At 35.7% G+C, this 11912-nt stretch overlaps 1 long non-coding RNA gene across 1 annotated transcript; it reads right to left on the bottom strand.

Annotated features, from left to right (window-relative positions):
• Positions 1 to 479: 479 nt before the first annotated feature.
• LOC143569218 (uncharacterized) lies at positions 480 to 834 on the bottom strand. Its single transcript, XR_013141697.1, has 3 exons — positions 814 to 834; positions 661 to 713; positions 480 to 564 (listed from the first exon to the last, which is right to left on the bottom strand). It is a non-coding gene; the product is annotated as an uncharacterized LOC143569218 (long non-coding RNA).
• Between the last annotated feature and the right edge of the window lie 11078 nt (positions 835 to 11912).

Genomic DNA, 11912 nt, shown 5'->3' with positions numbered 1-11912 from the left:
TATAACATCCCATAAGCTGCTTGTAGTTGCAATTGCATCCGCATGGTGATCGTATTCTATTTAGAAGCGAAGACCGGATCCTATGCAGCATGACACGTGACAACCCAACAAAGTGTAAACATTTAATTTTTGTTAAATACAGCATACAATAGTGTAAACTTAGACATCAATTTTTAATAAGGTTTTTAAGAAGTTTCCATGTAGTTATCAAGTGCTCTTTCTTTCTTCGTTAATTTTAAAATATAATACAAAAACTTGTAAAAAGTTTTTCCTTGAAAAGAAAAATATTAGTTTTCGGAAAGTGTCAAAATATAAACATGGTATAAATCAACAATGGACCCCTAGCACTGGTAAAAAATTAGGCAAATCAAGTTTGTCTACATTTACCAGTGTGACAATTTTAAAAACTAAAAACATAAATTTTTTAAAGGCTGAAAAGGTCAACACATACATAGATCATATAAAAAAAAAGTAATGGTGGTTTTTGTTACCTAAAACAATATATTCCGAGAGCTATTGTTATTTCATGAATGATTAATGTGGCAAAGTGCAGATACATTGCAACTGCAATAACCAAAAAATTGTTCAAGAATTAATTACCACTATTCATGTAAAAATGTTTCAATAATTTACTTCAAATCATAATGATGAACATAATACCTGTGTAGAAACAAAAACCAAGAAGCACCCATTTCTCATCAATTAAGGGAACTCTGCCACAAATTTAAACGTTAAAAATTATCATTATTGTCTAATTGCGATTAAAAAGATTAAAATAGTAATTAATTCCTACTTTTTTAAACTTTCAATTACCTGTTAGCAACTCAGCTGCACGCGCGTAAACTATCAAAAAATTGTCGGTTATTCAGCTGCACAAATGTAGAAAATCTCTAAGATGGTAGGTAATTTAGTTGGTGGCTTTGTTAGTCGGTTAATGAACATAAACTTCCGTCAAATGCGACCATTGAATTAGCAGTTGCTTCAAACACAAATTTTCCTTCTCTTGATATTAATAAATCCAAATTGTGCACTGTCTAACCTGTTGTTGCTGTTAAAAAAATTCCAGAATTGCCCTTTCATTAAATATATAACACAATACAGATGTATAAAAAAAGTAGATTAACCAGAAACCGATCTCTTTTATTATTACAAGATCCATAATGATGAATATATTTCCAGAAGTGCCCTTTCATTAAATATATAACACAATACAGACGTATAAAAAAAGTAGAAAAACCAGAAACCGGTCTCTTTTATTATATAAATTTTATTTTTGGCCCGGTTTCTTATCCGTTTGGTTTAGTTTTTTCAATTTTTGGTTTCGGTTTGATTTTAGTTCTTTGTTTTTGGTGTCATTTCAGTTTTGATTTTTTGTTTCCAATTTTTGTTTCATTTCGGTTTAAGTTTTCATTCATATTAGGGAGAAAAAAAAAAGAAAACTAACTTTGAATCTCACAATAACCAACAAAAACTGTGAAAGTTTAAAAACTAAAAAGAAGAGAGAGCTAAAGAAAGTGTACCTTTTTTAAACAACCATACCTGTGCAAGCATGGTTTTATTCATCCATTGATTAAACGCCTTATAATCCCACTGGATCAAAAGCCCAAGCTGCTAATCTTGCAGCATCTTAATTCTTTTCTCCACCATTGGCGTTTTCGAGGCTAACTTCTCAACAAATTAATGGTAATTGGCTAACGGATTACACGCACGTAACGAAGTCAAGTCAAAATTGAAGGAGTTTTGGGCAATAAGGGGCTACAACACCGTCCCCTCAGTTACAAACAGATGACATTGCTGCTGCGGTTTTCGCTGTCACTTCTGTCGTGAGGGTTGATTCGTTTATTTGTATTAGAGGCCTTTTTGTCTATTCCTACACTTGTGATAAAAATCTAGATCACACAACTGTAAAAAGTAAATTTAAAACTTGGCAAAACAAGTCGAGTTGAGTCAAAAAAAGTGAACGTGTTAAAAGAATGGCATGCCAACTAACTTAACCCCAACCCAACCAAACCAAACACAGCCCGTTTAATATACGGGTTATGTCGGATTGTCGATTGACCCGTTTGTCATATACATTCATTAATATGTATCTAAATTATTTTGGCACACTACATGTTAGTCTACTTTTAATAACTTTTTACACCAAACACATTGTAGTTCACGTATACTTTTCGTTAATTTTAGCTCAGTTTTGTTCGTTAGTTTATTTTTTTAACAAACAAACATGAACAAAAAAACCCTGTTCGTTTAAATGTTGACGTTCGGTCATTTGTTCAATTAGAGTTAGACAAGCGAACATGATAATGCTTAGTTCGTGCCTGTTCGGTTCGTTAACAAACTTAGTTTTTTCGATTATAGTCATTAGAATTAATAAAAGATGTACCCGGGCATCCTTTTTCCAATGATAATAGCGGCTATCCCTTTTGAGTCAGATGACGCAGTCTCCACTAACAACTTTGACCACCTATAAAATGGAAGCAAAATAATAAGATTTCAAGTAAACTTTAACTACCGAAGACTTGTACTGAGAAATGTGCAAACATGGTCGGAGTGTTTGAACGAATTTAATATAACGGTGTCTTAGTAATTCATCATTATGCCCATCCCATATGCATTATATAGATAATATAGATTATAGATTTTTGAAATAATAAAAATATATGTGAAACCAGTAAAGATGATTTGGAAACATATAGCATGAACACTTTTAAATTGCAAATATTGTTTATAGTATTTCATTTATTAACCTGAAATTGGTTTTAGCATTTACTGAATAACAAGCTGCAACAGATGAGCACCAAAACTTATCATATATTATGTGCAAATGTAGAAGAATAAGAAGACTCATAACTTTTGTCGTTGAGCCGAGTTGAAAGGCATCTGCAAGATATATAAATTTTGTATAAATATAATGAACATTCATATTTTCTGACCACCAAAATAGTAGCTATGTTATATATTTGGACTTTTTGAACTCAAATAGTATTCATAAAGTAATCCACATTTAGAATGTAAAAATAACAGTTCATTCAAATTACTGTTAAAAATGAGCAATAAACAGAAGTAACTAATTTCAAATAACTCTAAGTAACCAATCTAGTGAAGATGATGTTGTGTTTATCAGCCTGACCAAGGAACATCTGATAGAAAAGAATCAACCAATTAAGAAGGTTTAATGAAACGTAAGATTACCTACAAGATATCGAAGGAGGGTAGGAACTGTGAATACGATGATTGAAGCTACAATGTCTTCAATTGATTTAACCTCTCAGGCAGAGGGGTCGTAACGTAACAGAAGACCATCTCAATGGATTGAATTTCAATTGATGATATTAATGGGTTGTTAATTCGCCAGAAACATTGAATGTAAAAGCGTCTTAAAGAGAGATATAGATAATAGATTATATTTATTTATTATTATCATTATTATTATAAATATTAAAGTTATTAATATTATTAAAGGTCATATTATTATTATTTATTAAAATCATATTTTATCATTAATTACTAGCAATAATAATAATATAGTTATTTTGTTAACTCGTTTAGAAATCGAACAAACATCGAGTATAGTATCATTATTTACTATCAATATTATTTGTTATTATTATTTTTATCAACAACGCTTTAATTAATACTGGGATTTTTATTCTTTAACTATTATTATTAGTATCATACTATATTAGTATTATTAATAATAATTATTGTTATTATTATCATCATCGTTATCTTATACATCTATATATATATATAACATATTTTTTTTAGAATTATTATTATCATTACTAGCATTATCATTAATAATATTATTATAAAATTTATTATCTGTTCATTTTTTATAAAATCGAACTCTTGAAATAAACCCGTCTTGTATCTATTTAATATTGATTTAGTTATTTAAAATCCCAATAAAATATTATTATTTTATTTTAAAATACCAATTAAGTACGAGTCCAAAATCGTTAATAAATTAACCGGTAACCCGATTAACAACCGAACCTTCTCGTCCAATGTTTCAAATTTAGTTTCAACTAAAGTTCAAGTTCACTAATATATTTTATTTATTCGTTTTCAATTAGCTTTCAAGTAAGATTCGTTCGTTTCGTTTACAAGCTTTCTATATGTCGATCACTTATTAGTTTCTCAATTCGTCAATCGAGGTGAGTACTTTCATACCCCTTTTTCCATCTTTTGCTTTGGGGTAACATTTCATACTTATCAAACTACATGCTTTATTTACTTGAATCTTAAACCCACAAACGTGATTGTATACATTATTTAAATACTTGCTTGATTTGGTGTTCTATGCTATATGTCTATGTGTTTATCGCTTTCAGTCATGGGGGAAGTCTATAAATCCGTGATCTATCTGGTATTCTCTTATAGCACGGTGTCGTTAACGTAATGCGATTAACGATATTATATTAAATCCTGAACCATCTGGTATTCTTTTATGGCAGGTTTCGCTAACGTAATTCTATTAGCGATGTTATCCAAATTATGGCTATTATTTATTGTTTCGTATACAAGTTTTGTGGCTTTTTATTACTATATACTTATATGCTCAAACTTATGAATTGCTCACCAACCTTTGTGTTGACAAACTTTATTTTATGAAATGTTACAGGTTTGACATTTGTTGACTCGAGGACTTGACGAAAACGTTACCAAGGCTATTAAGATGTTAGTAAAACGAACAATATGATTGCTACTTGATTTCAAATTTGTTTATATGAATGAGATGTGTTGTTTATTGATTTATGAAATAAAATGAGTTGATTAAATATTGTCACTTTAAATAGTGTCTTGTGTATTTGTCCAATCACGTTGCACCCCGGCATGTTCCGCCGCCTTTGGTCGGGGTGTGACATGTTATTCGTTAAAAAAAATTCATGTGAAGAGTTTCCATTATCTTATTCATCCATTCTATCAAAAATTTATGTTTTCAAAGGCTTAAAGGGTCAAACTAGAGCTACAGAGATGGGGGCATAAAAATAAGTCCTGTCATGTCTCGAATGAAAGGCATGTATGTCCGGATGGCTTGTAAGTCCAACGCTCAACCTTAAAGCTTAAAATTTTTACTATCTATAAAATCTTTTGATCAAGCACTAGGGGGTAGGAGTCAAATTGGGGTGATCTGGGGAAAGCCAAATACGCTTTGAGAAGAGATAGGGGGCATCACAGATTCATGAGTGATATCCATCTAAGCTTTGTGTCGAACTGAACCTTAATCATATTACTGATACAATGAAAATCATGCTAAGTGCATTATACCTGCTATCAACCTGTCTCTTTCTGTCATAATAACGCTGAACATGAATCCTTGTGACAGCCTCTCAAACGATATGATTCCATGTTCAGATTTTCTCATAAAAAGGGGCGGCGATTTTACTAAAAACTGAATTTGATCCCAAATGCATAAAATTCAAGGGAGTTTATGTGTTTATTAATGTGAATTTGTTGTTTTATTCTTATTTTGTTTCATATTTTGTTTGTTTTTATTATCTTGAAATTACTCTCCTCGAAACGTTTGTATAAACTAGGCTTATTTTCAAATTGGGCTTCGAAATCTCTTGGATCATTTGTTTAATTTGGTATATTTGTGCTTAGGCTGCTCAATGTTTTGAGCCCATTAAGGGTTCTTGGCCTGCCTTGGTTTCAGTATAAATACTCTCAAGTTTTCTTTTATCATATTTACTACCCTCATCAGATTAAAAGGAAAACCTTAACTCTTTCTTTTAAGTGCCTTAGCCGAAAACTAAATCATCTTCACTAATCATCTATTAGTGTTTACTTGTTTGATTCACAGGTAATATGAGATCTAGGTGTTCACAGAGGCTCACTTGATGTTGCCATGAACTGACTTCATGGATGGGTTAATAAATTAAAAGTGGATTCATGAGTATTTATGGGTTTTGATGGACATCTTAGGGGTTAATTAAGTGTTTTTGGTTGATTATTATTGACTAATTGCAGGTTTAATGGAGGTTTTGTAGAGATCTCGGTGGGTTGAAGATGATTGCACGTTTCCCAAGGCGGAACCCAATGGGTTCTCTGTCCCCAGCTGTCAAGGAGTTCTCGGTTGACTTTCGTTGACCGAGAACCCCTTGTCTTGACAGAGAACTTACGTTCTCGGTCAAGACTTGACCAAGAACCCCCGTTCTCGGTTAAATGTTGACCGAGAACCCTAGTTCTGGGTTGATTTCATTGACTTTCGTTGACCGAAAACACATTCGTTGACCGAGAACTCTCTCTGTTGACCGAGATCTCTCCTGCTGGACTTATTACTCCCTGTTAGGCCCAATACTATATTGTGTTGTTTACTTGGGCTTTTGGGCTTTCATATGAGTTTTCTTTGGGCCTTTCTCAACTTTATAATCAAATCCCTTATAAGTCATGGTTTTTTATATTATCAAATTAATCTACTTAATATCTAACTTGATACGTTTGGTGCAGAAATGGCTGATCAAAATCCGTTAAAGTTTGTTGACACGCATAACATAGCTGGTCATTTATTTGATCCACCCTTGGCCCACAAGGAATTCAAGTCGATGATAGTCGGTCTCAACACTCGTAGGATCTCTCATGCTCTTCGAGAGAACCCTGTCATATGCAAGAAGATGGTCACCGATTTTTGGAACAATGCGTCAATTAATCCACGAGGGCCAGACGGAGTCGTGTCAATTGACTCCAAAGTACAGAAGAAGCTAGTTGTTATCACAGAGGCCATTGTTAGAGAAGTTCTTATGTTTGTGGATCAACCTGATTACCCGACAGAGTACTCTGCTACTGAAGTTACTGAGGTTCTTACCAGAATGGGTTACGAAGGCACATATCCTCCAGCAATCAAGAAGTTATTTCACCCGTATTGGAGATACCTATTACACGCGTTCTTTACATGTATCTCGGGGAGGAAGGGAGGTTCAGACAAAATCAGCCACACTCAGATGTCTGCTATCGTTGCTCTGATCATGGATTGGAATTACAATTATTCCAAGTTCGTTTTCAATGAAATAATGAGCAACTTGAAAGCAAAGAAGAAGGAGATGTTCCTCATGTATCCAAGATTCTTACTGATGATCTTCGATTCTCATTACACCGACTTGGTCAGATCTGTTGAAATTTTGGACATGAAGTCAATGGGACCCAACACCTTTGGGTTGATGAAACAATCCAGGAAGGGGGTCAAAGTGGTATAGCGGGGCTTAAATGCTCTGGTGAAATTCGGACGATTTGCTGAGACTGAAGCTGAGCCTGTCATAGCTCAGGTTGCTGACGAGCACGTGGCACCAGCTCAACCACGTGCTGCAACGTTTGAAATCTCTGATGACGAAGAAGATAAAGAAGAACACCATCAGACAGTCACTCTTACTGATGCTGAAAAGTTAAGAGCTCTTGAAGCTGCCAAAGCTTTATTTCAGTCAACTGCGCTGAAACCTCCTCAGACAGTTACTGAAAACATTGAGGAAGACGATAGTGAAGAACCAACTGCTGATCTCATCCATCGCAAACGAAAAATGGTTGATCCGAGATCTAGCGAGTTGGATAGTGAAGCCGAAACAACCACCGCTACACCAACACCAACACCAACAACAACGCCAGCCCACAACAACAAACTGCTCAACCAGAGTCACATGCTCCAGAAACACAAGCTGAACCAGATACATCTACTGCTGAGCCATCATTTCAATATTTGTTGTCCAGTGAGTTCGTTAGTGAATTTGACTTTGATACAGACATTCCATACACCGACACTACAAATATTCCCTCTGGTTCGTCTGGCCCAGCCGTTCAGGGTCAGTCAAGTCCAGGTACATCAAGAAAGGTTGCTCAAATCCTTGCCATGCAAGAGAGTTATTTTCAGAACAAGGGTAAAGGTGTGGTTCTTGAGAATGCCCCTGTAGACATTCAAGCACTGCAACGTCGAGTCTTTGAACTCGAACAAGATTCGATAGTTAAATATGTTCGTATTCAGGAACTTGAAGCAAGCAACTCAGACAAGGATTCCAAGATTAAAGAGTTGCAGCCTGGTATGGGAGGTTTAACAAGAATGTATCTTGATCTTCAACATAAGTTATTTCAAAAATTTGGAGATGAATTTAAAAGCAATGATGATGTGGTACATCAAACTCCCATTGTTGATCAAGACAAAGACTCTCCTATTCGTTCAGCCGACAACATTCATGAGTCAAAGTCACTAAAGCAATACATGGATGCACCCCCAATCACCAAAGAGAAATCAGACAGAATTCAGAAGAAATTACTTGAAAAAGGAAAGAAGAAACTGTTGGTGATGAAGAACTCGAATCAGAATGTTGAATCATCGGATCACCCAGACAGGTTCGTCGTTACGCTTCAAAAGGGGTTCTCTGATAAAAATGGTGATCGATCGGGAGTTCTATCATGGGGTTTTGACGCGAATAAGAATATGTGGTGGGTAAAGAGAAAGTCGGGAATAACTGAGTACTACAAGAAGATGAAAGACTTTGGCTCCTGGACCAAAGTGGATCTTAGTGACCTGATTAACTCTCCATTCACCAACCCAACTAATGACAAGCGTGGTCTAGATTTCTGGAATTTTCTAAGACGTGAGGTTGATCGAGGCTTTCCAAACATGACAACTGCAGAATCATTTTTAAAGAAAGCCAAAGGAGTCTTGGATCCAAAGACCGGGAAAACAATGGTGAATGTAATGTGGCCTCTCACAAAGAAAGCTACTTATATTCCTGTACCAGATGCCATTCCTGATGGCACTTTGGAGAACATGAGGTTCTGGTTCTATGATTCTTTTACAGCCACGGTTATTATCAAGCTACAAAAGGGAAAAGGTCAATACCGATTCGTTGATCCTAAGGATTTGTTGAAATTTGGAGAGAAGGATATCAAGACACTCAGCATGTTCCAGATTGTAGCTGATCCACTTTTTGAAGCAGCCGCTAAATAATACACAGTTATGGTCGCCTCTATCATCAGATGTAAGTTTTGGGCGGGAGGATTGAATGATGCTGATATAGATTACATGGAGCATGATTGAAGACAAAGCTACAAACCAAGGGGGAGATTGTTGGGCCTAGTTTATGTGGGTTGTACTTAGTTTACATGTTTGGGCTTGGGCTATGGGTTAATATGTAAACCGAGAACATGTTGTTGTTCTCGGTGGGCTTTTGGTGTGTTTGGGCTAGCTTTTGGTTTCTCTATATATAGTCGAGGTCATGTATAGAGTAGAGGTTGTTCATTCACTTGTTTTTTTGGCATTGTGTATTGTAAGTGCTTAAGCACCCGACGTATCTAATATACGTGTGTTTTAAAGCTATACCGTGTTATCATTATTGTTTTACTCGTGTTCTTGAATCACCAAGTATTGGTATTCCGCACCAATACTTGTCATATTGATATCATAATTGTAGTGATCCAGATTCGGGACTTACAATGGTGTTAATACTGAAGAAGGAAAAGGCACTACGGGGATAGTGTTCTATTTTGGGAATTCTCCCATAACTTGGTGCACATAAAAGCAACAAACTGTGGCACTCTCTTCATGTGAATCCGAATTCATGGCTGTAACGACTGCAGCATGTCAAGCACTATGGCTAAAGAGACTACTAAGTGAACTCACCGAATGGAAAGAAGAAAAGATTACGATAAATGTCGACAACATATCCGCTATCGCGCTGATGAAGAACCCGGTGTTTCATGGAAGAAGTAAACACATTGACACCTGTTATCATTTCATAAGGGAATGTGTCGAAGACAATTACATCACGGTTGAACATATAAGTGGAGAACTTCAAAGAGCAGACATCTTAACAAAAGCATTGGCAAGGATAAAGTTTTCTACAATGAGGAAACTGCTCGGTGTTGAAGACTTACTTGTTCGTGATTAAGGGGGTGAATGTTAGATTTAATCCCTCCAAATTAGAGTCTAGGGTTAGTTATGTAAATATGTCATGGTATGTTTTAGTGAGTTTTAATATTTATGTATTGTAGAAGGATTGAAGTTTTAATTAGTATTAAGATCAACAGGTATGTACGTCTATATATACCTTCAACATCAATAAAGATTTCATAACTTTTGCAAATTGTTATCGTGTTATTTTCTTTGATCGATCATTCTTTCTTTTATCTTGGGCAACAGTATCTCAAAAGTCAAAGGTTGTTTGGCGGTGGCAATCGTTTTCTTGAAGTGAAGGTTTTCGTTTTGGTGCAAACTACAAAGTACAAAGTAAACATAATTTGTAGGTTATCTATTGAAGTGGGGGTCTGCACATGCTACGGAAATTTTCATCTATAAGAAACACAAAAGTCAAGGGGTTATTTTGGTGTTGACAACCAATTCCAAGTTCAATTCAAGGTTTGTTTTTAAACAGGTTAAACGAGCTATGTTTTGACCAAGATTTTGATTTGAGTGATGTACTTGTGTTTTGATTCGGGAACAAAAGATGATCAAGAAAGATTGATGTTCGCTCGATTAGATGATCGGGATTGCAGCCAAAGGAGTGGTTATGCAAGTTCATACGACTGAGTGAATGGTCGTGGACAGGGTCACAGAGGTGGTCGAGTTCGGGGGAGCCGAAGAACACATCTATGGATCAAGAAAAGTTTCGGGGAGATCAATGCCAAGATGGTTGTGAAAACCGAGAAAGTCAAGATCGTGGTTCGAATCAGACATGTGAAGAAAACAAGTTTGGAGACAAAGATACACCTATTTTGAGTCAGAAATTAGGGGGTGATTGTTGGAAGTAATTTCGGACACCAAGTCACAAGTCGGTGAACTTGAGGGACCAATGTTGGCAAGCTGGCCATAGTTGGTTATATTTCCTAATTATAATATGTTTCCTAATTGTATTGTAATTATAATAGGTGATGTCTTGGCTAGCAAGTTAGGTTAGTCTATATAAACCAAGTAATGGTTAGACATTATAGAGTGTGGTGTGAGGTGAAACCGAGTTAGGGTTCATTCAGAGACACACACGAGATGTAACCGAGTTAGGGTTCATCTAGATGTAACCGAGTTAGGGTTCATTAATAGTCAAACCGAGTTAGGGTTTGATAGATATTGTAATCAGTTTTTTGAGTCATATTTTCTGATTAATATAAACGAGAGTTAGTCGTTTATTCGTGTTTGTTTATCGATCCGGGACTTGAATTGGTATCAGAGCCAAGTTCAAGAAATCGATAATCGGTCAACGATCGAGACAAGGGTCGGTGACGGGCTGATATTTGGTGACCGGAACGCTGATCTTTTCTGTTCGTCGGGATCACGTTTTTTTGTGATAAAAGAACGCACAAAAGGTATCTCAAAAGTCAAAGGTTGTTTGGCGGTGGCAATCGTTTTCTTGAAGTGAAGGTTTTCGTTTTGGTGCAAACTACAAAGTACAAAGTAAACATTATTTGTATGTTATCTATTGAAGTGGGGGTCTGCACATGCTACGGAAATTTTCATCTATAAGAAACACAAAAGTCAAGGGGTTATTTTGGTGTTGACAACCAATTCCAAGTTCAATTCAAGGTTTGTTTTTAAACAGGTTAAACGAGCTATGTTTTGACCAAGATTTTGATTTGAGTGATGTACTTGTGTTTTGATTCGGGAACAAAAGATGATCAAGAAAGATTGATGTTCGCTCGATTAGATGATCGGGATGCAGCCAAAGGAGTTATGCAAGTTCATACGACTGAGTGAATGGTCGTGGACAGGGTCACAGAGGTGGTCGAGTTCGGGGGAGCCGAAGAACACATCTATGGATCAAGAAAAGTTCCGGGGAGATCAATGCCAAGATGGTTGTGAAAACCGAGAAGGTCAAGATCGTAGTTCGAATCAGACATGTGAAGAAAACAAGTTTGGAGACAAAGATACACCTATTTTGAGTCAGAAATTAAGGGGTGATTGTTGGAAGTAATTTCGGACACCAAGT

Source organism: Bidens hawaiensis, unplaced genomic scaffold, assembly GCF_021521415.1.
Source record: "Bidens hawaiensis isolate Kalapana, Puna unplaced genomic scaffold, B.hawaiensis_p1.1 tig00024421_1, whole genome shotgun sequence".
NCBI classification, from domain to species: domain Eukaryota; kingdom Viridiplantae; phylum Streptophyta; class Magnoliopsida; order Asterales; family Asteraceae; genus Bidens; species Bidens hawaiensis.
The sequence above is the reverse complement of the archived record's forward strand: the minus strand, read 5'-3'. Positions and strand labels throughout refer to the sequence as shown.